Source organism: Arctopsyche grandis, chromosome 7 (genome assembly GCF_051622035.1).
Source record: "Arctopsyche grandis isolate Sample6627 chromosome 7, ASM5162203v2, whole genome shotgun sequence".
Classification (NCBI taxonomy): domain Eukaryota; kingdom Metazoa; phylum Arthropoda; class Insecta; order Trichoptera; family Hydropsychidae; genus Arctopsyche; species Arctopsyche grandis.
This window is the reverse complement of record NC_135361.1, coordinates 4,996,972-5,023,148: the sequence shown is the minus strand read 5'-3', so window position 1 is coordinate 5,023,148 and position 26,177 is coordinate 4,996,972.

The following is a 26,177-nucleotide window of genomic DNA, read 5'->3' as shown; positions in this document are numbered from 1 at the left end:
TAATGACTAAAGCCCGGACCCAGAGGGTGCCGCGTATTGTCCAAATGTTGTAAATGCATTGTTAAAGGTTTGCCGAACCTTTTTTACAAAGGATTTACAACAATGGAACAATAAGCGGCACCTTGGCTATCCTACCTCTAGTAATGACTATTGAAATGTTATAGAGCTAAAATTTATATACATACAATTGATTATTTCTATATCAGCTGACAATAAGCAAATAAATCGAATCAACTCAAACTCAAACCACTATTTGAAAAGCCGATATATAATTATATATATATATATATATATATATATATATATATATATATATATATATATATATATATATATATATATATATATATATATATATATATATATGTATATATATAAAGACGCTATTCTGTGTGTGTATGTATGTGTGTGTGTGTCATAACGCTAGCCGAACATAATGAATGAATCGATAAAAAGTCTAAACTTTGTATAAATTCATTCTGAATTGAACTAGCGTACCTTCGCGTGAACAAAAATATCCTCTTATAGGTATACCTTATATTATCCGATTCCCGATTCCAATTTCGACTTCAATGTTGACTAAGGGTTTTATAATTTTACTATTATTTTTTATTGCATAATTTAACTGGCACAACCGATTCCCAATTTCTGTTTCAGTTCCGATTCCAAATAATTATTACTATTCATATTGTAATTTTATTTTAAATCATGTATCACCCGTTGAAATTTCAATGGGCATAACACTAGTATGATATAAACTCCACAACTACGATATTTCATCGAGTGTATTATCGGGCTAAAATTTCTTATTGTGGCTTCTATTCCGTATTTTATTGACATGTTTATTTGCAAACATCCAGGCAAATTACACATATAAAATATATATTATATCAAAAGAAGTCACCAGAGCTTCGATAATGACATATGAGGCTGTGTCCCTGTGCGTCTACTATGGCCAGCAAAGTTAACGGGCTGTTTGTCAACTTTAACGCGCGTTTGATAACGCCGTTAAATCTCTTCTGCGCAATAAAAGCTCCGCGTCGTCATCTTCGTACGACAATCGAGACATTATAAGAGAAAATTCGACGACCGGTGAATTTTTGAAAGTTCGCTTGAGTATAAATCCCCTGGCACACACATAAACAATTCGGTCAACTTTCAGGTCGCTCCTTTTACCAAAAATGAAACGAGAGATTGTTTAATACGTGTGTTTAGTATTCAAGGCATAATAAAGTTTTTTTTTATAATTATAAAATGGGCAATTTATCAAATGAAATCGTTCAAAGGCATCAGTTAAGATTAATTCAATCGATACGTGTAAACTCATCTGAATGTTTAGAAATGTAAGCTTACATATGTACATATGTGCTACTATCGTATTTTGTTTGAAATTTGCCGCTTAAAATAGAATCACATAAAGGCGGGTATATGTACATTGTATTTACAAAATGACTTTACTTTATATTTACATATAAAGGCAATGTTAACCTTTGTCTCTTTCTCTCGCATTGATTCATCGATCGACAAGAATATGCAAGCGAACAGTCAAAAACCTGAATATACATACATATATCTTATTAATCATTTTATACATCAACATAAAAAGTTTTAGTCCTATAGCATGTTTTTGACTATTTTTGTATTAAAAAATAACGACAAGTATCGACATGTAAACGCACATAGGTAAGGTCAACAGGCGACTGTATGACTCAACAGCCACGCACCAAAAGCGACGAAAACAATAGCTTACGAAAATATAGCTGTCTCTTTCTCTCGCATTGATTCATCGATCAACAAGAATATGCAAGTGAACAGTCAAAAACATGACTTATCGCTACCGCCTTTAAATCATACTTAGGAACGTACAAATGTATAAATGTATTTTTTTACGATGTATCTCTTTTCTAAATAATACAAAATGTATTCAAATACATTTCTTGTAGTTCATTCTAGTAATAAACGAAATATAGGGTGTATAGCTTTGAAAACCACATAGTTATTACGAAAAACGTAATAATTGGGGTACTTGCATACCCCACTTCGGTGAGGGAAGGTTAAAATGTTGGTATTTAAAACAATAAATATCAAAAACTATCGAAAAACTCAAGGCAGAAAAGATTTTAACAGTAAAATTATATGCAAATTTATTTTTGATTTGATTTTTAAATTATTTTTAGTGTTCAAAATACAACTTGGATCTATTCTAATAGCTACTAATCAATTGATCGTTTATATTTATTTATAGCATTATTGAAATCTTTTATCTTTCTTTAATGATAGTATATGTACATATGTATACAGCATATTTGAAATAAGTATTTACAATTATACAACTACTACCTATTTACAATTCTCATAAATGTTTATAATTCCATATATGTATAACCAAAATGTTTACATACAGTTCATAACCAACAACACGACTCATTATCCGTATAATTCTTTCAACTGACGGGTCATGAGTTCAATCCCTGGTACCACTGCTGGCCAGACCTTGGTTTATGACTGCAGGTCAATCGTTTCTTGTCAAAATTTTTGACAAATTTTCTAATTTTCATAGAAACGGCTCCTGTAAAAATTTTTCCTGCTAATCTTAAGTTATTCATCGTCTTGAAGTTCGCCAATTTGCTTGTAAAATGCAGCAAAAATTTCTCCATAGATTTTTGTATGAATTTGCATTGTATAAAATGCTTGTGTATATTAATCGTATTAATTAATTGTATTATATATGTTTAAGTGCACTCATCGCTTTGGAGCGATCTGTAAAGGCGAGTGTTCATGTTCTATGAAATAATATTAAAAAAAAAATGAAAATATGTATATTATGTGCTTTCTGTACGGGTGCAAATTGTTATGTCCTGACGGACCGGAGACACAAAATGTGATATCTGATTCACAAGCAGATCAATGTTTGATCTACGAGCAAACCAGATAAACACTTTTTTGTTTCCGTAATAAAAGTCACTTGTTTTTCTTATTAGTTAGAATTTATTGTATTCTTTAATAATGTTTACAATATTAGCCTAAGAGATATTTATAGGCACCCTTTTATAAAAAGGTCCAGATCACTTCGATGTTTTAAGTTTAAGTTGAAGTTAATGTTTATAAATGCTAGTTTTAAACAAAGGAATTTCACAAGGTTTTTTCTAGGCTTTTCACAAGAGTTCACAAGGGTTTTCACAAGAGTTTTCACAAGGGTTTTCACAAGGGTTTTCACAAGGGTTTTCACAAGAGTTTTCACTAGTAGAGTAGAGTAGTTATACGTGGTGTTGTCTGAGGTAATCTGACTTATCGGGGTTCGTGTATCCCCTTTTATACAAAATAGACGACGCCATTTCTTGTGTTATCTAAAGAATGTGGAATGTGCAATGTGTTGACCATTCACACAGTTCGTAATCCGATTCGTCTGGTGCGATCGTATGTGGTTATCTAAAGAATGTGGAATGTGAAATGTGCTGACGGTTCGCATGGTTCGTAATCTGATTCGTCTGGTTCGTAATCTGATTCGTCTGGTGCGATCGTATGTGGTTATCTAAAGTGGAAAGCAGATAAGGCTTTCGTTATAAATATCAATGCTATGAGGTCATAACATCCCTCCCTTCTTAAAGTAATTCACTAATATTTGAATTTAGTGAATTTGAATTGAATTTAATCTTTGTTCGGCTGTCATAGGCGAACTTTCATTATCTAGAATTTCTACGTTACTTGATTCTAAATTATTTCTTTTCTTGAAGTGTATATTGAATCTGGGCTTATTTTTACAATATTTTTTTATTATGTATCCTTTAAGCATAAAGGTTATGATTATACTTATGATTATAATTATTGTTAAAGATATATATAAAAGTACATGTGAATGTTTCACAATGATTGGTTGATTTTGATAATCTTCCAATTTGTCGTTGAATTTTTCCAGTTTATTTATTGTATTCATTGAATTCGAAAGTTCAACGTTTTCTAGTTCAATAGGATCTACGTTATATAAGGAGCTGTTAAAGTCTTTAAGTAGACAACATTTATCGTTAATGATGTTAATATTTGAGTATGGATTCTCATATTCTACTTGTAATTGATCGTTAGATGAGATTTTTATAAGTCCATTATAAGTTTTACAATTCTTGTCTAAACTTAACATTCCTGTATGTATTAATTCTACAATTTTACTGATTTTATCTTTACATTCTATTTTAATTCTGGCATTTTCAGATAAGGTATATAACCATCTGTTAGCTGTGAGCTTTTGCCAAAGGTTTATTTTTCCTTTTATATTTCTAGTTCTGCAAGTTTCTGGAATAATTCTTACATTATTGATTAGTAGACTGGGTTCACATTCATTATTTTGATGGACTGACAACAGATTCAGTTCCGTGCATACATATTTTTCGTTACTTATAATCTTACATTTTTCTTTTATTATGTCAAACATGGCATAAGTTAGTTCGTCTTTTGACTTTATTATATAATTCTTATTTGGTAGTATTAGTGAGTAAATGTCAGTATGATCATCGTGTGGAATTGGTAATGGATACATTTTGTAAAGTTTGTATTCGTTTGAAGTTACTAGTGGTATTTTTAGTAAATATATTATTTTTCCATAAGTGGAATATACTATCAATTCTCCTATGTCCATTAACGTATGTGAGGTTTCATATCTAAGTGGTAATGGCAATTCATATCCACTGGGTATCATTTTTGATTTATCTTCTAATTCTTTATATAAGGTTGCTGGTGATAATATGTCTGGGTGTAATATTTGCTGTTTTGCGAAAAGAATGGAGTAAATTATTGTCTCTATTCTATCTCTTAATCTATCTAGATTTAAAGTTAATAATTCCGTTTGTTCCCTATAAACTGAGTTCATTTCGGTAAAGTCTATTTCTAATTTAGTTTTATTTAATAGTAAATCTATTTTATTTAATCCTATATTCAGGAGTTTTTCATTATTATTAAGGTTAACAATTGTTTTGTTAAAGCTATTTATTGCGTCTTCTGTGACGTGTATCTGACCTTTCATAAGTTCTATTATGTGGGTCTCGTCTTGGTTTATTTTATCAATTGATTCGTCATAGTATTTAGCGTCTTCTGCATCTAAGGTTCCGAATACGGTTTTCAATACTGTACCTATTCCGTCTATAAGTCCTCGCTTGGTACGTTTTCTTAATACTAGATAAGTTATATCTTGGTATTTATTCTTGATTTCTTCATATAATGATTCTAAAGGATTAAGATGTTTATAACATCCTACTTTTCTAATATTTTTTCTAATAATTTGACATTTCGTTGAAAGATTTGTAAGTCCTTCGCGTATTTGATCTAATTCAAGTTGAATAATAGTTGTATTAATATATGTTAATACGTTCCAGCTTCCTTCGCTTATTTTGATCGTTCCGATTTGATTGAAGTAAAGGCCGTTGCCTTTTGGAATGGTAGTGATGTTTTGTGAGGATGCGAGTCTGGTGGTTAGGATGAGCAATCTGAAATATTTTATCCATAGAATGGTTTTATAATGTTTTTATGAACGCGTTTCAATCGGTTATTTTCGATTCGAATGGTGATGGTTTGATTATTATGTATTTCAGTAATGCGATATGGACCTTTCCAGTTCGCAGTCAGCTTCTTGTTCAATGAACGTGGTATAATATTCATTTTTAACAGTATTAAGTCATTCACTTCGTAATTGTAGTCGTGAATGTTCTTATCGTAATTTCTTTTAGCTTGTATCTTGGCGCGAATTATGTTTTCTCGTGCAAGATTTCTTATTTTTGCTAATCTGAATTTTAACGTATTTATATATGTTCCATATGTTACGTCTGGTTCTAATTCATTCAATGAACTAGGTAATATTGGCGTATGTCCGAATACCAGTTCGTAAGGTGTGAATTTAGTTGCGGTATGTTGTGTTGTATTATAACACAGCATTGCGAATGTTAATAATTCGTCCCAATTTGTATGAGTATTGTTTACAAAGTTTGTTAAATAATCTTTAAGAGTTGAATGGGATCTTTCTAAGGCTCCATTAGTTTGTGGATGATATGCCGTAGTTTTCAAATGTTTTATTTTTAATAATTTCGTAAGTTCTTTCGTGATGTTACTTGTAAATTGAGTTCCTAAATCCGTGAGTAATGATTTCGGTATTCCGTAATGTGTGAAATGTGTGATAAGATTAATTGCGATTGTTTCTGAATTTGTTATTTTTATCGCGTACGCTTGAGAATATTTCGTCAAGTCATCTTGTACAGTTAGAATATATTTATTTCCCTTTTCGGTTTCGTTTAATGGTCCTACAATGTCTATGGCTATTCTTTCAGATGCCGTCGTTGACGTAGTGGTAATTTCCATTGGTGCCTTGTATTTATGTCTATCAGTTTTGTTTTTCTGACAATCAATACAGTTTTTTATATAGTTTAATATGTCGTCTTTCATATTGTTCCAAATATATTTAGTTTTTATTCTAGCTAAGGTTTTCATCAATCCTGTATGTCCTGCTGTTGGAGAATTATGATTTTCCTTTAAGATGATTGGTATTTGGCTAGATGTTGGAGTTATTAATTTATTATGACATATTAGTATTTTTATGTTTGTATCTTTAAATATAAATTCAATCATGAGTTTTATTTTAGCAGTTGACATAGTGTCATATTGATTTTGGAAATTTGCTATTGCTAATTGGTCAATGTTAAATTCGATTAATTTAATTTTTAAATTAACTAACGTTTCGAATATTATCTTAGTTTCGGTTTTATCGAAATAGTGAACTTTAGTGAAACAGTGAAAGTATTTCCTTTTGAAATCTTTCGATTCTGTTAGTATCACATCTTTTAATTGCTTTTCTCTTTCTGATAACATTTCTTGACTGGATAAGTCTTCTAATATGGATAAACAATAAGGGTTGTTTTCATCAAGGTCTAATGATGTTGGATACGCAATATTTATATTGGTTAATAAGTATCCGTTCGTTTCCGTAACGTTTTCGTTGTTTTCGGTTGTTCCTAGTTTTATTGTTCTCATAAAGTTTTTAAAGTTAATTTCGCTAGAAGAATCTATCTCTTGTTCGTTATCTGAAGGTTGGTAATTTAATTGAATATCTGGTTCTTCATCGAACAGGTTTTCGTTGAAGTCCATGGTTTCTTCGTCAAGATCGTCTCTTGTCCGAATTAGTTCGTCTATATCAGGCGTTCTGATAGGTGATAAAAGTTCTGATTCGTTTATCAAGTCGTAAGTTATTGGATTTACGTTAATTGGTTTTATATATAATTGTATATTTATTTCCGAGTCTCTAAATACGTATTGTATCATTTGTTTAATTCGTTTCCAAGTTAAATTATCTTCTCCACTAGCAAGTTTTGGTATAGCTAGGGTTTTGATTTTATCTTCCTTTAAAAGATCTCTAAGGTTTTTAAGCGTTTGAAAGACATTTTCATATGTCGGTTTGTCAAAGTATTTTGCTTTCGTTACTAAATGATAAATTATTTTATTCTCGAATTTTGAATGTAATATATCTGTTATATCTCGTCTCGTATTAATTAATTCATTATAGTTTTTTATTATTCCTTTTATTTCTTCTGCAATGCCTTTAGACATTTTCAGATCTTTAGAAACGCAGTGTGCAATATTACTGTCGCTTTCTAATAATGATTTCTGTATTTCTTGCATTTTTAAATTGAGTTTAGTGTGATCATATCGTAAAAATGATTCATAGCTTTCATTTTTGATTCTAGATAAGAAGTCTGCGTTACAGTTAATTCTTCCTTCTTTATACTGAATATCATAATCATATTCCTCTAGTCTGAGTCTCCATCTAATAAATTTAGATGTACCGGGCTTTTGCATTTCGAATAGATATCTTAAGGGTCTGTGATCGGTATAGATAGTAAATTTCCTGCCGTACAGATATGGTCTATAATGTTCTACTCCCCAAATTATAGCTAATAGTTCTTTTTCTATGGTACTATAATTAATCTCTGCTTTGTTGAGAGTTCTAGAGCCGTAAGAGATTGGTAAGTCTTTTCCTGATTTTCCTTGGCTTAATACTGCGCCTATTGCATAGTCTGATGCGTCAGTAGTCAATATAAATTGTTGGGTAAAATCTGGGTATTGTAATATTGGAGTTGAGGTTAATTGTTCTTTAAGAGTGTCAAATGCATTTTGCTGTTCATGACCCCAATTAAATAGTGTATCCTTTTTTAACAAGGTTGTTAAAGGTTTAATGGTTTTACTAAAATCTTTTATGAATTTACGATAATAACTAGTTAATCCCATGAATGATTTGATTTCCTTCGGTGTCCTAGGTTCTTGGCATTCCTTGATGCACCTAATCTTGTCTGGGTTGGGCAATACTCCCTTATCAGTTATTATATGGCCTAGATAAGCTACCTCTGTTCGTAAGAATTCGCACTTATCTGGTTGTAATTTTAGGTTATTTTTCGCAAGTTTGTCGAATACTTTTTCTAGTTTTGTGTTATGTTCTTTAAGCGTGGTTGCATATATGACAATGTCATCTAAATAGACAAAGCAACTCGTACCGTTAAGTCCGCTTAATATGTTATTCATCAGCCTTTGAAAAGTGGCTGGTGCATTCTTAAGGCCGAATGGCATACGATGATATTCGTAGTGTCCATTGGGTGTAGAGAACGCAGTTTTTATAATGTCTTTTGAATCTACTTTGATTTGATGGAATCCGTTTGCTAAATCTAAAGTGGTAAAATATTTACTTTTTCCTAGTTGGTCAAGTATTTCATTTATGTTTGGAAGAGGATATGCATCTCCTATGGTGATGTTATTTAATTGTCGATAGTCGATAACTATTCTCCATTTCTCTTGTCCTGAGGCGTCTTTCTTTTTGGGTACGACCCATAAAGGCGAGGACCAAGGAGAAGTTGAAGGTTTGATTATGTTTTCGTTCAACATTTTCTTGATCTGATCGTTTACTTCTTTTTTATGAACTTCTGGATACCTATATGATTTATTATGTATTGGTTTATCCGAGTTAGTTATGATTTTATGTTCTATGCAATCCGTAGATGTTAATTTATCTCCCGTCAAATGAAATATGTAATGATATTTTTCGCAAAGTGATATTAATGACATTTTTTCTTCTGGATTCAAGTGATCCATTCTAATAGTTTTGTTCAATAATTTTTTTCTATCTTCGATTTTAGATCTATTGTCTCTATCTAATTTATATACTTCTTTATTCATTGGCTTTAATTTTGTTTCCAATGTATCTAGCGTAATACTTTTTTCCGTTAGATTTAAAATTGTGCATAAAGCTTTAGAGTTTTTATTTACTTTAACTATGGCTTTAGCGAGATATACTCCTGGTATATTTAATTCTTGTTCAACAATGCCTTCCTCTATTTCAGGGTTAAGTACATTGATTTCTATTAAAGTTTCTGTTCTTGGTTTTAAAATATTAATATGATTTTCGTTATCATAATTTTCATTTACAGAATTATTATTTTCATTTAAATTGCTATAATTGTTATTTTCATTTAGAGGACTTTTATGTTTCAATTTTATTTTTAGGCCGTTGTTTAAAATCAATAGATTATTCGCGTAATCTAAGGTTGCCTTCTCTTTTTCTAAGAGATCTCCTCCGATTATCCCGTCATAATCGAGGTTTAAACTATCATCATCTTGGATGACTTGAAACTTATTACTGAGCCGATAACCATCAATATTGAGGTTAATAAAAATACTTCCAAGGGCTTTGATCGTGGAATCACCGGATATTCCGTTTAGATGTATATTTTCGTCTATCAACGAAACAGTTTCATCTATGCAATAATCTTTTATTAAAGATATTCCTGCCCCAGTGTCGACAAGGAATGATCTCGAGATGTAGTCATCTCCTTTCGGTATACTAAGTCGAAGGATTTTCATGTTTCCCAGACTGTAGTCACCTAGATGGTAGATTATTGGATCTAAAGCAAATCGGTTGAGTCGATCCGAGCATCGACCGATTGCCGCCCGTTTTTTTGATCTATTGATCATGTGGAGATGCGTCTTTTGCGCATTCCGATTGAAGTTTTGCTGCGGATTACGATCTTTGTCGTCCCGTCTTACGAATTTATTTTGAGGACGCACGGGAGCGTTGGTTCCCCAATTAAAATTACTTGTGGGTCGCTCTACGGCGTTGCCCTGATTGGCTCTCTTATAACACTTATCGATTAAGTGTCCTTCCTTTTTGCAAAATTTGCATATTTTTTTAGTTGCCTCGTATGTGTTAATGTTTAAATTTTTAAATTTACTATTAAAATCGCGATTATTCCGATTTACGTTTCCCGATTTTTTATAACAATTATTAGCCGTGTGCCCATCTTTATTGCAGATGCCACATCGTTTTCTGGTAAAATCTTGAAGCTTGTTTATCCTTTCTTCTTCAAGCGCTATGTTTATTGCTTGGTTTAAGGTCTTTGGGTTTCTTGCTCTTAGAATTGTAGCTAATGAGCTATGTATTCCGAAGTTAAATACTTGAAGACTAAGTTCTTCGATGCTTTCTATCTTGCCCTTTGCCATTTCCGTCGTGGCCGTTTGTTTTATGCAAACTAGGCAATCTTTAACGCAGGTTTCAATCCTGTTAACGAAAGATGCTACTTTCTCACTGGCTCCTTGTTTTGTTTGTTGCAGTTCCATGAGCAATTGCGCGTAATGTTTCCTTTCGCCGAAATTCCTCCGTAGGATTTCTTTAAGTTCTTTCCATGATTTTATATCATGATTTGCACATACTATTGCCGCTTTATCTATTAATGATGCTAAGATATATTTAAAGAGTGTTTCTGTTTGAGACGGACTAGCCATTAAAAGAGTTCTATCGCAATTTGTCAAGAAGATTTCGAGCGTGTCCCTATCTCCATTGTATGACGTTATGAACTTGAATAATATTGTTAAAGATATTTCACCTATCGTGAATTTTGTTAATGCTTCTGGTACCTCTGGTATTGGACTATCACCTGAAGTTCCAACCATTTTGAGTTTTTAATTAATTGATTAATTGCAAAGTTTAAGAAGTGAGTTTAATTTTTCTTTGCAATGAGATTACCTTTCGTGTGTAGTGTGTGTTTATGTATGTGTGTGTTTACAGTGTTTGTACAATTTTATGGTTAGTATTTATAATAAAGACCTACATTAATATCTTCATCGTGGTCGTTGTACTGCTGTAATGTGTAGAAGAAGAATTCTCTCTCTCTCTCGTGATGTGAAGTGAAGTAAGGTGAAGTGATGCTGTTAATACTGTAGATGTAGTAGTCGTAGTCGTCGTCGTAGTCGTGGAGTCTTGGCTTCCTTGAAGAACGAAGTTCACCACCTTGCGCGATCCGCGAAGATGTTGGTTGCCAGGATTTGAATCCGTCGATGTGTCTTGGGTGATACTGTTCCAACGTGTCGATTGAGCACGGCGTTACGTGAACGCGATTCACGAATGAATATCTGGGTGAGATGAGTCTCTTCCAGCGAAGCAATATCTTGACAATGACTTTTCCAAGTTTGTAGACTTAATTGACGTAGAAATTCTTTTGAGATGGAGTTTCTATTTGACTGTCTTCTGTGAGGTTTTCCTTTAGGAATCCCACCACGCTGCCACCATTTTATGTTATGTCCTGACGGACCGGAGACACAAAATGTGATATCTGATTCACAAGCAGATCAATGTTTGATCTACGAGCAAACCAGATAAACACTTTTTTGTTTCCGTAATAAAAGTCACTTGTTTTTCTTATTAGTTAGAATTTATTGTATTCTTTAATAATGTTTACAATATTAGCCTAAGAGATATTTATAGGCACCCTTTTATAAAAAGGTCCAGATCACTTCGATGTTTTAAGTTTAAGTTGAAGTTAATGTTTATAAATGCTAGTTTTAAACAAAGGAATTTCACAAGGTTTTTTCTAGGCTTTTCACAAGAGTTCACAAGGGTTTTCACAAGAGTTTTCACAAGGGTTTTCACAAGGGTTTTCACAAGGGTTTTCACAAGAGTTTTCACTAGTAGAGTAGAGTAGTTATACGTGGTGTTGTCTGAGGTAATCTGACTTATCGGGGTTCGTGTATCCCCTTTTATACAAAATAGACGACGCCATTTCTTGTGTTATCTAAAGAATGTGGAATGTGCAATGTGTTGACCATTCACACAGTTCGTAATCCGATTCGTCTGGTGCGATCGTATGTGGTTATCTAAAGAATGTGGAATGTGAAATGTGCTGACGGTTCGCATGGTTCGTAATCTGATTCGTCTGGTTCGTAATCTGATTCGTCTGGTGCGATCGTATGTGGTTATCTAAAGTGGAAAGCAGATAAGGCTTTCGTTATAAATATCAATGCTATGAGGTCATAACAAAATGTATAATATCTAAAACCACAAATTACTAACTTAATCCGAATACTCTATGCAAAAACAGCTATGCTCAACGTGTGGTCAGCAGGCCACAAATTATAAGGCCTTTACAACTTATTTTTCCTATGTTTATTATTATAAATTTCTAATTCTCTGTATAAATAATCAGCTTATTAAAACATGAATCTTTCATTTTGCAACTAGTAATGACAATACTACAAAGTTTTCCAATCGCCTTATAGTATCTAACCAGAGTTATATTTTCTTACAGAAGATTTTTCCTGCAACGTAATCAAAATATGTAAATTACTACATAGGGATGGAATATACTTAAGACTGTCGTTTTGAAACCCTTTATGAGTGTTTTTTCTATCTTTCCGTTTAATTTAAATACGTCAAAGTCATATATTTATTTTTAGTTTTTACATATTATCTAGGAAGGCCTAATAGGTAACCCCAATGCGCCTTCCTGGCCAATTACAAAAAATGCATCATTTACTGAAAACTCGCAAATTAACGACACATCTATGAATTGTACATAAATTTTATTGTACATTAATCATACTCAAATAGTGGTGACATAGTAAGTAGGAAGGTTTTTAGCAAATTTTAATCTGGAACCGTTTCAACAATGAAATCAGAGAAATTGGCAAACTCTGATAGGAAACGATCGACCTGGAGTCACAAATATCCAAGTCTGACCAGCAGCACTACAGATCTACTCAGAAAAATTCTTTTCAATCGAGGTCTGCTCATGAGATTGAAACCGGCGCCTCTCAGTGCTAAGCAAGAGCTTAACGACAGAGCTATGCTGCTTTATGTATTAATATCTATGTACATATTTTAGTATTATATAAACATGTATGTCATGTATTTATTGTGCCACGCTATGACACATTCATATGTTCAATGTAGTATTCAGATGTATTTAAAAACCTGTTGAAAACGACTTTTATCCGTCTATATACGAGTATGTTATATGTTCAATGTAGTATTCAGATGTATTTAAAAACCTGTTGAAAACGACTTTTACCCGTCTATATACGAGTATGTTATGCCGCGAGAATCGAAACGCGAGCTGGCATACTCTTACGTCCTTCCAACTTTCAACGCATAAATCTCGCTCCTCGTTAGCTCCGGCGCGAAATAATAAAAATAAATAAAAAGCAAGAGACTTCAAAGGCATATCAGAGTTGGAATAGGTCTGATGGGTCATAACTCAAGTCGGCGGCAGACCTCTGCTCAACTCTCTCTCTCTCTCTCTCTCTTCAGCTCGGACCTAATGGTATTTCGATGTTGTTTTATTTGCGGCGGATTCTTTTGAGCGACCGTCACGTGTCAGTGGCCGCCTAATGCGTTTATATTTCACCACTTTGTGACTTTATTTCCCTCTTTGTCTCTACGTGGATGTGCGTTTGTTTCCAAATAGAGGGACATCAATGCCGGTGCACAAAATGTACGGGCGAGTGGAGGTCGTATCATTACGCTTTGACCTGCGACATCACAAAAGGCAAGAGAGGGGCATTGCCGCCATTGCCAGACGACAGAGATGCGGGATATTAAAGCTCTCGGTGGGAGGAAAGGGGGAGGTGAAATATTTTTATGTCCCTTTAATTAGCGAGGACGACGCAAAAAAGGAACGGAGATATCGGCCGCCCTGTCAAACGTTAACGCAATTTATTCAATTACTCTGTAAAGGGGGGAGTAATTTAAAATTCCGTATAATACAAAGTCACTTGTTGTGGAGTTGTTTACCGGTCGAGGGTTCAAAGAGGAAAAAATATTCGATTTTATTTAAGAATGATCTGGATTTTAGATCATCACATATGTACATACCAAGGCGGGCCCATACCTCTTAGTAATATATTTAATTACATTAGTTTAAGCCGGGATCATAATTTTGATTGAAACCCCAATCATTGAAATCATTTTGATTGAAATTTTAATCCCACACATTTGTACATTTCTTGTTGAAATATTGATTAAATTGCCTTTTTATTTTAATAATTTTATTATTTGTTTATATACATTTATTTTACTTGAGTTTTTTTACTAAAGTTTTTTATATACATTTATTTTTTTATTTTAGTACATTATTTTTTATATACATTTATTTTTTTTATTTTAGTACATTATTTTTTATATACATTTATTTTGTTACTTGAGGTTTTTACTAAAGTTTTTTATATACATTTATTTTTTACAAACCTCGTTTAAGCTTCACTTTCGATTACAATTCAGGAAAAAATTTGCCTCTTATCCGATCGTTTTCTTACTTTTCCATATTGCTCATTTTGGTCATCAATATAAGTAAATGGATCCTCCGCCATTACGATAGAGATAAAATATCGTTTAAGACGCGTTTAAAGTTTGCAAATTCGAAATCTGGGTGACGTCTATGTAGTCTTTAGTTTTATACATAGATGGCGGTAGTAAAATAAAATTATTGTTATTTTTATACAAAATAATAATTTATTACTAACCTCTTCTAACTTTCATTTACGATCACTATTTCATTTACGATCACTATTTAAACCTCTTTTTAGTTTCACTTACGATTACAATTCAAGAAAAAATTTGCCTCTTATCCGATCGTTTTCATACTTTGCCATTTTGCTCATTTTGGTCATCAATATATGTATGTAAGTGTCATTCGCCATTACGATGGTGAAAAAATATCGTATTAGACACGTTTGAAAATACTTCCTCGTATTTCTTCCTGACGTTTATTGGTCGTTTTTTTTAGCCTCTTATTACTTTTCGCCGTTATCTAGCCATGTCAGATTTTAATATGTAATTTAAGCGTCTATAACTTTTTATTTTTTTACTCTATATTTTATAAAATTTGATGTATAGTTTCTCATTATCTCTCATATATATTTTCAGTTCACTCAAAGTGTTATTTATTAGCATCTTCTTAGCTAGGTTTTGATTTTTTCGTTTGACGAAATTTTGGTTCTTATCCGATCATTTTTTAACTTTGCCGTTCTGCTCGGTTTGGTCATCAATATATGTGGAAATTAAATCCGCCATTACGATGATGAAAAATAATCGTAATAGACACGTTTGAAAATACTCCATTATCTCGGTGACGTCTATTAGTATTTATCCACACTCTTCCAATCGTTTTTGGCCTTTGCGCCACTCTCTCGCTGTGTCAGATTTTAATTGTATAAACGCCTGTAACTTTTTCTTTTTTCACTCTATATTTTTAAAAAATATACATATTCTTCAATTATTTTTAGGAAAATTCATGCTTTTTAAAGAAATAACTTTTTTGTTTCCAGTATGAAAATATGCCTGTATATACATACATAGATAAATACTAATTAGCCTGTAATTTTTTTAGTTTGGTTCTTCATAATTGATAAATACGTCTCTACATCGACTCATTTCCATATTCTAATCTTTGTACAAGTGTATATATAATGAAATTAGAATTATATTACATTGCAGTTCCTTTTGAATAAATAATGAGTTTTTAAAGAAATTTTAACTAAGGGTTGCATCATACAAAATAGTAGAGAGAAAAGCGAAACTTTCAAAGCACTCACGCAAATTTTTTTGCTGCCATTCTCTTCTAAAACTTGTACGTGCTTTGACGAGAGAATGGGAGCAGTAAGCATTGCTTTGAGATATGTACGTATGTATGTATGTCAACATACACACATTATATTATAAAATGAGAATCTCCAGAGTGCAGACAAAAGATATGAGATTTCTCAGAAAAATGATAAGAATGACGTAGTATAACAGAATTTGCAATGCGGCGTAGCCTTCATATATCGAACCATTAACGTTCTCCATTGAAAAGTCTCGATGAAAATGACTATGTAAAATTCTATGGAACAGTAAAAGATGGAATCTTAATATGAAAAAGTGTCAGGAAAATATTAAATTAAATAAAATTCCATTTAGAAAAATCATATATCGACTATTCTTATGGATTAATAACAAAACTTCTATTGATAACTGGTTTACCTCGATAAAATAAACGAATTTTTGTTATTAATCTACAAGAATAGTCGAAATATGATTTTTCTAAGTGGAATTTTTTCATAAAGACAATTTAATATATTATCCCTATTAATGCAATTTAGATTCGTGTAAATACGAGTAAATAATAGTACGAGTTTTTAGATCGAAATTTTATCGATTTAAAATTCAGCAGTCTTCCAATTAATCATTTTAAACGAAAATAAAAAAAATAGTGCAGCCAGAACACTATCCCAATAAACATGTTTTAATAGAAAATACTCAATATAAAATAGTATTAACAGTGGGAAAAAATCCCAAATGAAAATACGGACTTTTGACTTTTGATTTAAACTGGACGACTCCTTAGAGAGATTTGAAAGCTGAAAAGTACTACAAATGAAAGATATAATACCCGACTATAGATTCCAATATTCATTTTGAACAGAAAATTGACAGATTTTGAAACATCGATCGAAAAACACCAAGATATAGAAAAATCGCGCTATTTAAAAACACATATATCTCCGAATGTCGAGCCAATCAACAATTTTTATTACCAGATTTTTGTTCGCTGGGCATAGATCTATAATAAAAGTCATATCTCGTCTTTGAACCAAAAAAAAATTCGTCATTTGTCGAAAATGTATGTGTATGGATAAGTATAGTAAATATGCAAAATGAATATTGACTCACATTCCACTTTTGAAATGAATGCTTTGAATGACAATATGTTTGGAGATAGGTATTAACATGTAAATCGTAATCAAATCAATGTCCACTTATTTATCAGACGCAACTCATCTCAATCAAGTTCTATATTCGATTAAACGCCGCAATCGAATCCATCGGCCAAAACGTACTCGATTTACAAACGTAAGCTCTTGATATTATCGAGGGAGCAATATCGTTCGTCTGGTATGGTTAGTTTGTTTGCAAAAAATATCTATCAACGGGCGAGTTCACCTTCGCAAGTGACCCTTGAATTCGCATTTCATTTTGGCACGACGTTTGAATAGGAAACCTGTCGTGTGCAACAAGAGAACCAATGTTTGGAACAATGCTTGTGCGGTGTGTATTTTACAAGTGGTAAGGGAAAAAAGGTGTGAAAAGTTCTTCTAAAAGGCTTTTGTTATAAGAATTTTCACGGCGGCTGTGAAAAGCTCTTGAAATTTCTCCATCGTTTGACGATTATGTACGGTTTCACTTTGGAGAAAAAATAACAAGAATAAAAAATTCCCGATACCAGTTTTACAATACAAATTTTCACACAATAAAAACGTAGGTCGAAAAAATACACAACTTTAAGAATATTATACATATAAATTCGTAAGAAATTACAATGTAGACTGTTTTCATAAACATATTAAAAATTCAACGAGGTTTTTAATCAGTTATTACAAACATTCAGACACATAATTGCAAGCTATCCGAATTTGGTCAGTAAAAGATTTCATTACGTTCATAAGAATGTCCATTTTATATTTCTCAAGCGCTTTTGGCTTCAAATTAAATAAATTATCATAAAATAAATGTATATATATATAACATTAAAAACAAACTGCTGGTTATCCGGCCCTTAACAAAAAAGTATTTTAAAAACGAACCTCTTTTTTAGTTTGTATATAATATTAACCCTTTGAATGCTACACCACGATATATCGTTGTTAATAAAAAGAAAAAGCGAGAGGTGCTAACAATGATCTTTGTTGACGTCTTAATAGTTGTATTTAATACTTTTTGTGAGCCATAAGTGGTATGAAACATTTCATATACATTTTTTTTGTCATTGGGCGCATTAGGCACTCCTGTAATGCCAAAATGGTCTAAACTTAAATTTAAATAAATAACGCAAAACTTTTTCTTTGCGCTCGGGTAGTTTTCTACTACTACTATTTTGTATCTATAATAATATAGAATATAGAATAATAACAAAACGAATAGAAAATCGTCATATTCTATTATAGAGGTCACGAGCCGTCGTGTAATTAAATGCAACCAAAATGCACACCAAATGGAATACGCGTTGAAAATAGATCACAAATTTAAAAACTGTCACTCTCTAGTGCATCTCACTCGCACGCTCGTATTTACAACTACGAAAGAAAGAGCTAGAGAGAGCTACCAAATACCCGCTTTAAATTTATTGTTTCAAATATGGCCAATGAAGTATGTACATATGTTAGTAAATAATACTTTTTTTTCTCTTCAAAGTGTATTATAAATGTTAACATTTCTCGCTAGGATTTTGGAAAACATCATAGCAGCCAAAGGGTTAAGATTCATAAATTATTATTTTGAATAAAAATACCAATAATTTTATTTTACTACCGCCATAATTTTATTTTATTTAACCCGTGACCACTTTGTTCAAAGCATTAATATGCTTACCACTAGTCTATTCTGCTGGTTAAATATATCTACTACTAGTTGAACCCGGCATGCTTTCCAATTCCAGAATAAGGCATGCAATTTCCGTTCCCGTTCCCGTTCCCGTTTCAAGTGATGGTTGGAGCTCAACTAACGTCTCTTTAACGCCGTCTCATCATAAACCAACTGGTAACGTGGTTACCAACGAACACATTTCCTTGACTACACAATGGCGTTTCAAACTTTCGCGTCGGTAAAATCGTAATTACGAATATTATTATTAAAAGGTTTTTTCCCATTTTTTTCCACAGTGAGCTTCCCGGACATGCATTTATTTATTGTATAAATCCTGAAAGTTCCATCGTAATCGGTTGAGTGGTTTAAGAGCCCATATGAGACAGATAAACAGAATTTTATATACATATGTATATATGTACTAGCTGAACCCGTTGCGTTCCCATTCCCGTTCTCGTTCTCGTTCTCGTCCCAATTTGTCGGAAAAATTCAGGCAGTTGAAATTATTCAATTGTTGGTTTATTTTACCCTAACAACGCAGGTCGCAACGCGAATACATTTGAAATTATTGCGTTGCAATGCCACTCATTCCCGTTTTTACCGTTTCCGTTCCCATTTTTGGGCGATTTTTTTACAATAAGCTTCCCTGGACATGCACACAACAAATCCTGAAAGTTCCATCGTAATCGGTTGAGTGGTTTAGGAACCTATACGAGACAGACAGACATACAATTATGTATCTATCTATGTATATACATAGATAGATACATATGTTTTCCTATCGAAAAACTTCTGGGTTTTCCATGAATTTCCTTAACTGATTAGCAAATATAATCGGTTTAATAAAAAGCGGCTAAAAATATTTTTCCGCGTTCAATCGGTTCAAATGAATTCCACAATGTTTTCAATCTAATTTTTTTAAGATGAAGTATATGAAGATATGGATTTAATATAATATTTGCTATTATAACAGGCGAAATTTTTACTTGGCGAAACTTAAAACATAAGATTAACTTCCAACCACTAAATTGGACCCATTAAAAGTGTAACTTCGATGAAATGACAAGATAGAAAAAGCGCAGAGAAAATTTCTCCACTGCCACATAAAAGAGGTAAAAATTACAGAGGGCCCTTTTAGCAAAGGCCAAAATGGGAATGTAGAGTGTAATTCTGCGAGCAAGGGTGAGCACGCCCAGGGCGCACTAGTGGCAGAGCAAACAATTGAACAGTTAATCGCACACAAGAACAAAGGCAAATTTTCAATCAGCGCACAACAAACAGTTCCGTGAATAATGTATGGATCGCGTTCATAACAATAAACACACATACACTCGATATCATACGCAGTTAATACCTATACACCAGAAAATCTCAAAGTGTTGTCGGCGACACATTCAATTTTGCTAATGAGCGAACCAATAGAGACGTCGCGGATTCAAATCCCAATCCATATCAACAAAATCAGTTAAATTCATCAACGTCTACTCTTGTTCTATAGGAAATGGGTTTGAGCCTCCATTTATTATTTTATTTTTTATTATTTATTAACATATGCTTCACCTGTATGGAATAACGCCTCGAATACTAACCTTTCCAAGCTCCAAGTAATACAAAATAAATCCCTAAAATAATTTATAATACACCCATATATACTAACTTGAAAAAACTGCATGCCATATATAATATTCCGTTTGTTACAGACATTACTAACAAACTAACCAGTAGATTCTTTGACAGAATCACTAATAACCATACTAACACACTTGTGAAGAGTCTCAGTGATTACAACAAAATGTCTATACCCTTCAGGTATAAACTCAGATTACCTAAACAAAATCTGCTTTAGGCTATCGACTTTAGTGAGTCTTTAATTAATATTATGTATTAGATGTATTATGAGCATTTATAAGGATTGTAAATAGGTTTTTGAGCTCTTTTTCCTATTATGCTGTAGATTAACATTAGAATAATATAATACTATGATTACTAACCAAATTAAATTAAATTGTAAAATAGAAAATGATCAGTAGATTAGTAGCTATTAAATAGATATAAGATGTAATGTGAACATAATTTCGTAATAATAAAAAAGATTTAAAAACCTAGTTTTTAATACGCAAGGCTTCTACACCTAATAGAATTTTTGAATTTACACCTAATAATTTCGTGACTGGGGGGTTCTAGACTCTAGTCGATTGAATCGTCTTCCATGGGCTGGAAGCCCTCCAGCTAAAATCTTCAGATGTACAGTATTCATATTAAACAAAAACAAGTTCTTGTTTACTTTTTTTCTGTCTTATTTTTATTTTAATACTGTAATTTTGAATGAATTTAACTTTTTTCTCATTTAATTAACATATGTACATATATGTATAAATCAAACTCCTTGTGTCTATCTGCTTTGCCGCCTCCCCCAAGTATATTAAATAAATAAATAAGTTTATTCTTAACAAATTGCTTCAAACAAAGATGGGAAAGAACTACCCCAAAAAAAAAGTACCTCAAAAATACATCATACAAAAAGTGTACAAGCAATATAAATTTTCTTTTGATATACAGTGTATATTATACACTCTAAAATAACAATTTTGGGGACTTGAGTAATATTTTAAAACATTGTCATATATTTATTTTTATTTTTTCATAGATATATACCAGGAAGGCTTGACAATTAATTACAAACAATGCAGCATTTTATTATAACACAAATCACTGTATTTTAAGACGCGAAATACACGAAATAACAATTAATTACATAATTAATCCATTGAGACATCTATGTATTTAGATTTTGTACATAATTTTTAAAAATTATGTATATACACAATAAAAACAAGGAAAGATGACTTTTTGCCAATTTTGAGGAACCGTTTCAACAATGATCAGATAAGATTTGCAAACTCTGATAAGAAACGATCGATTTGGAGTCACAAATACACCCAAATATAACCCAAATCTAAATATGTATGTATGTAGAACGTACATATGTCTGGCATAAAACTAACTTTGGATTTTTTGGCACTTATGTAGGTGCTTTTTATATCTGGTATTCATATAAACTCATATACATATGTACATACATACATATTTGTCTTCAAAGTACCTATTTTTAACCAACCAGCAGCATTTATCAGTAGTAAGCGTGTAATGATTTCAACTGAGTGGTCACGGGTTGAATCCCTAGCCATGAATATGTGGCTTCACATCGATCGTTTCCAGAGTTTGCCAATTTATCTGCAATTTTGTCCAATTTCTAGCAAAATTCAAGTTTTCACATCTATGGTCCGATATTACAAACATCATATAAATACGATTAATAACATTTTTCATGTAACAATGCGATTTCTTACATTCGATAAACAGCCACAAAGACATCTATGGTGATAAATCTGGCGAAACCTGACTTATAATAAGCTTATTGTAAAAAACTAAATGTATGTAAGCTTATTGTAAATCATATTAACAATTAGATACAACATAACTTCTTATTGAATACTTATCCCGCAGATAAAACTCCGTGAAGAGATATACTTTTAGCCGTGAAATGTCAGATCTGACATATTTGGCCAAAAATCAATATATATCGTGTATTACATTACATAAAGCTAGACGTCAAATTTGAAATTTATATATACATACATATGAGAGTTAAAACTATAAATATTTAAATATTAGAGATAACGAGAACATATAGAGCAAATTTTATAAAATATAGAGTGAATTATAGGCGTTTAAACAATTAAAATCTGATATGGCCATATCAAGGCGAACAGGTTGGAATACACGGGACGAACGCATGTTAAACGTCAGGAAGGCCTACGGGCTCCGTTTTTAAAACGCGATAATATAAGAGATAAGAGATATAAAATCAACAACGATCGGATAAGAGATAAGAGATATAAAAAATGACCCCTAACACGAAAACCATGTGAAATGCAAAGGAGGTATGTAAAAATAACTCAAGGTTATAAAATGAATAAATATGAATAATATATAAAACGAACAAATCCCAATTATAACAGTTTGACAGTCCCTACAACGGTACATACAATAATTCTAACTGCACACAAACCACCATTTACCATCTTGTTACAGCCGATGCGACGCATAAAAGTAACGAGACGGAATGAAACTGCATGGGGAGGTCGGCTTTGATTGAAATTGCAATCGAGCTGCAAATTAACCAGGGCATTTTAACGCGCGAATTTTCACCAAAATGCAGTTTTGAACGAGCACTAACGTAAATAAAAGCTTCACAATGGTAGTCGGGCATTGTTGACGCTCACGTCCGCCGGGAATATCACGCCATTTGCCCCGGAAACCGCACTGGGCAACACAGGGTGCATCGGGCCATCATTGCACATGCACTCACATATACATTGCTTGATACTTATGTACATATATGTATATCTACATACGTATATACATGGTGCACGACCGTTAGTGTACCTACAATCTAGTGTAGGGTTTCCATACGTTCACTTTTTACGAGTATTTTATTAGTTCCACTGTGCTAGTTTCTTCCCAAACATCTATAATAATATATATAAAAACCGACTTTCGCTAAATATGTATGTATGTATGTTTATATGTTTCGGACGATCAACCAATATGGGGAACCAATCACAGCCGAGTAATCGAGACGCCGGGAAGCGTGGTAGTGAGGTAGGGGGCGAAGCCCCAGAGTGCGAGAGGCGTCGGGGGGCGCGGGGGGCGAAGCCTTCAGGGCACACACACATTCATTCATGATTTTGAACGGGTTGGATTGCTAAGTGTATAATGTGCCACTTTTATTACGATTAATATTACGTGCGCGAGTGCCTATAAATTACCTTACATTATACATTATACTATGTACATATAAATGTTGAAATCAACGGGCACAACACTAGTATACATATAATAACGATAAAAATTGTGACGTACTGCTTCAAAAATGAAATTGCATAAATTGACAAATTTATTCAAACGATTTAAATGTATCTTTTATCAATCGAAGTCAGGCAAGTCAATAGAAATACACGATAACCAAACTGATGGCTAACTTATGTTCCAAATGAAAATCTGTAGATTTGCATTAATCTTTATATAATATTATGCAGTAACCAGTTACATGTATTTGTCGCATCTGTACGAACAAAGGTCTGCTTATACTAGCACAAACTGCACGTAAACAGTGGTATGAAAAATATCATTAAGTACATTATATATGGAGACATTCATATTTTCCGTAATATGTTCGTGGCATAGACTTTTCAGCAGTAGCCGAGACGATCTATTCGTATTATACAGCAGTATATGTCAACGTAACGTATCAAGTAAAACCGGTTTTCGTTGACCACTGTGGAAATATCCACGTACGACGTGACGTCATAGTATCGAGTTCATGCATACTAATGAAAGTGTGCATGTGAATATTTTAGGAAACGACATATTGTGACATACAACGCTCTGTAATGTATACTTAAACCGATTTTGCCTTGCACTCTACCAAAAAAGTCTGAACCTGTCGAAACATGCTCTGCTGTAGAGTATAAATAGAAGCTGTCGTGTACGTGAGCTATTGCGCTGTGCTGTTGCCGTGAACTGCTGGATAGTATGAATAGATGTCGATTCATATTACATGTATACATATATTATATACAGTAGTACATATCACCATAACATATCAAGCAGAACTGATTTTCTTTGGCCACTGTGGAAATATTCACGTATGACGTAGCATCATAGTGGTGAGTGCACGCATACAACAAAGTTGCGCATGTGCATATGAATACTTTCCAAAACGTCATAATGTGTCAATATCGACTCGACGATACAAGGCATGCAATATTGCGCCATATTGTCACACTCTGTAATGTATATGCAAGCTGATTATACCTTGCAATCGTCCCAAACAAGTCTAAACATGCCGACACGGGCACTGTTGTATAGTATGAATATAAATAGTCTTCTCCGTGCACTACTGTGCCGGGTTGTTGGCGTGCAATTCTGAATGATGTCAGTTAATAATGTCAATAAATGAACAATCATCAGTGTGATGAAAGAAAAGTTTCATTGATAAGGCAGACAGATTCAATTTTATCAAGTAGTATTTTCTGTTTTCTTTTTGATTTTCCTCTATTCTAATTACCAAGATATGGTCTCCCTACAGTTTGTACAGTTTCCGGCCTGGGAGACGTCATCGCGCGTATTGAATGTTAATCGGTTGATTTCGTATTCCGGTCAAAGTTGCGTATCGATCTGTATGTTATGTGCCTACAACTTTTGCATGTCGGCTTAATGACAATTTAAGCTTTGACGGTGACACTGAAGTATGATTAAAATATTCCAATGACAAATAGGCTCACGTTGCGTATTGTGTCCTGGAGGTATGCCCGGCGTTCCAAATGAAAATTCGGGTCTCAAAAGGATATTCATCTGCGTTATGCTATTCATCGAAATTATTATAGTGAGGTTTTATGTAGGTATTATATTACATTGAAGTTGGATTGTGTGGGCGAGTCTTTATATATTATAATGTATTCTATAGCGAAGAGTGCTTAAATTTATATTGTTGTGAAATTAATTTGATTTTATATGAATAGTATTGCTATAGTAGACTAGTTGTTTTACCAGGCTTCGCTCAGTATTTGTAATATAAACAGCTTAAACATGGCGAATATATATATTTTTTTTCATTAAATTTATTAGTCGTCATAGAAACTGACTTGTTTGTTATTCCCAACCAAAAATACTAACAAACTTACAAAGTCTCTTTCGAAATTATATATTAGATTCGATGTAGCGTGAGACTTATCGGAGAACCGAGCATGCTGTTGCATTCGTGTAATGTGTTGCATCTTTGTAAGGACGTTAAACGATTATTTTAATTATTTCTTATTTAACTATATAATATTATTACAATATAATTCAATGCAAGGTCTTTAATAATATTACTGCAAGTTTTCCTTACCATAACATGACGTTGACAATTACTTGTATCGTCTAAATATATAAATTTCCATTAATATAAAATATATACGTATTCCATAAATAAATTAATAATATCAACAACTTACGTATTTTATATTAAAATTTTATTAATGTATATATTTAAAAATACAAAACACAAATTCAAAACTAACAAAAATAAAAGTCAAATCCTACCGACCGCTATACGCACGAACACTGTTGTACTAATGCGTGAACAATTATGTATTTCTTGACTAAAATGCAATGCAAAACTGAAACGAAATGTAATTGGCCATCGCGGGTCGAGTGGGGGGTGAATGCATGTAAGGGCGAAAACATACAGCGATGAACGGCACACCGTGTGCATGGCTCCTCGTCATGGGTGGTCTCCTACATTTCTTCAAATATAGTATCTATCAATCACTGTCAAGCAAGAATAAATACAAACATACAATTTATACAAACATAGAAAGGTCCAGAGGATCATTGTGGATTGGGCCGTGCCGGCCATTCATGGAACGCCCGGCACGGCACT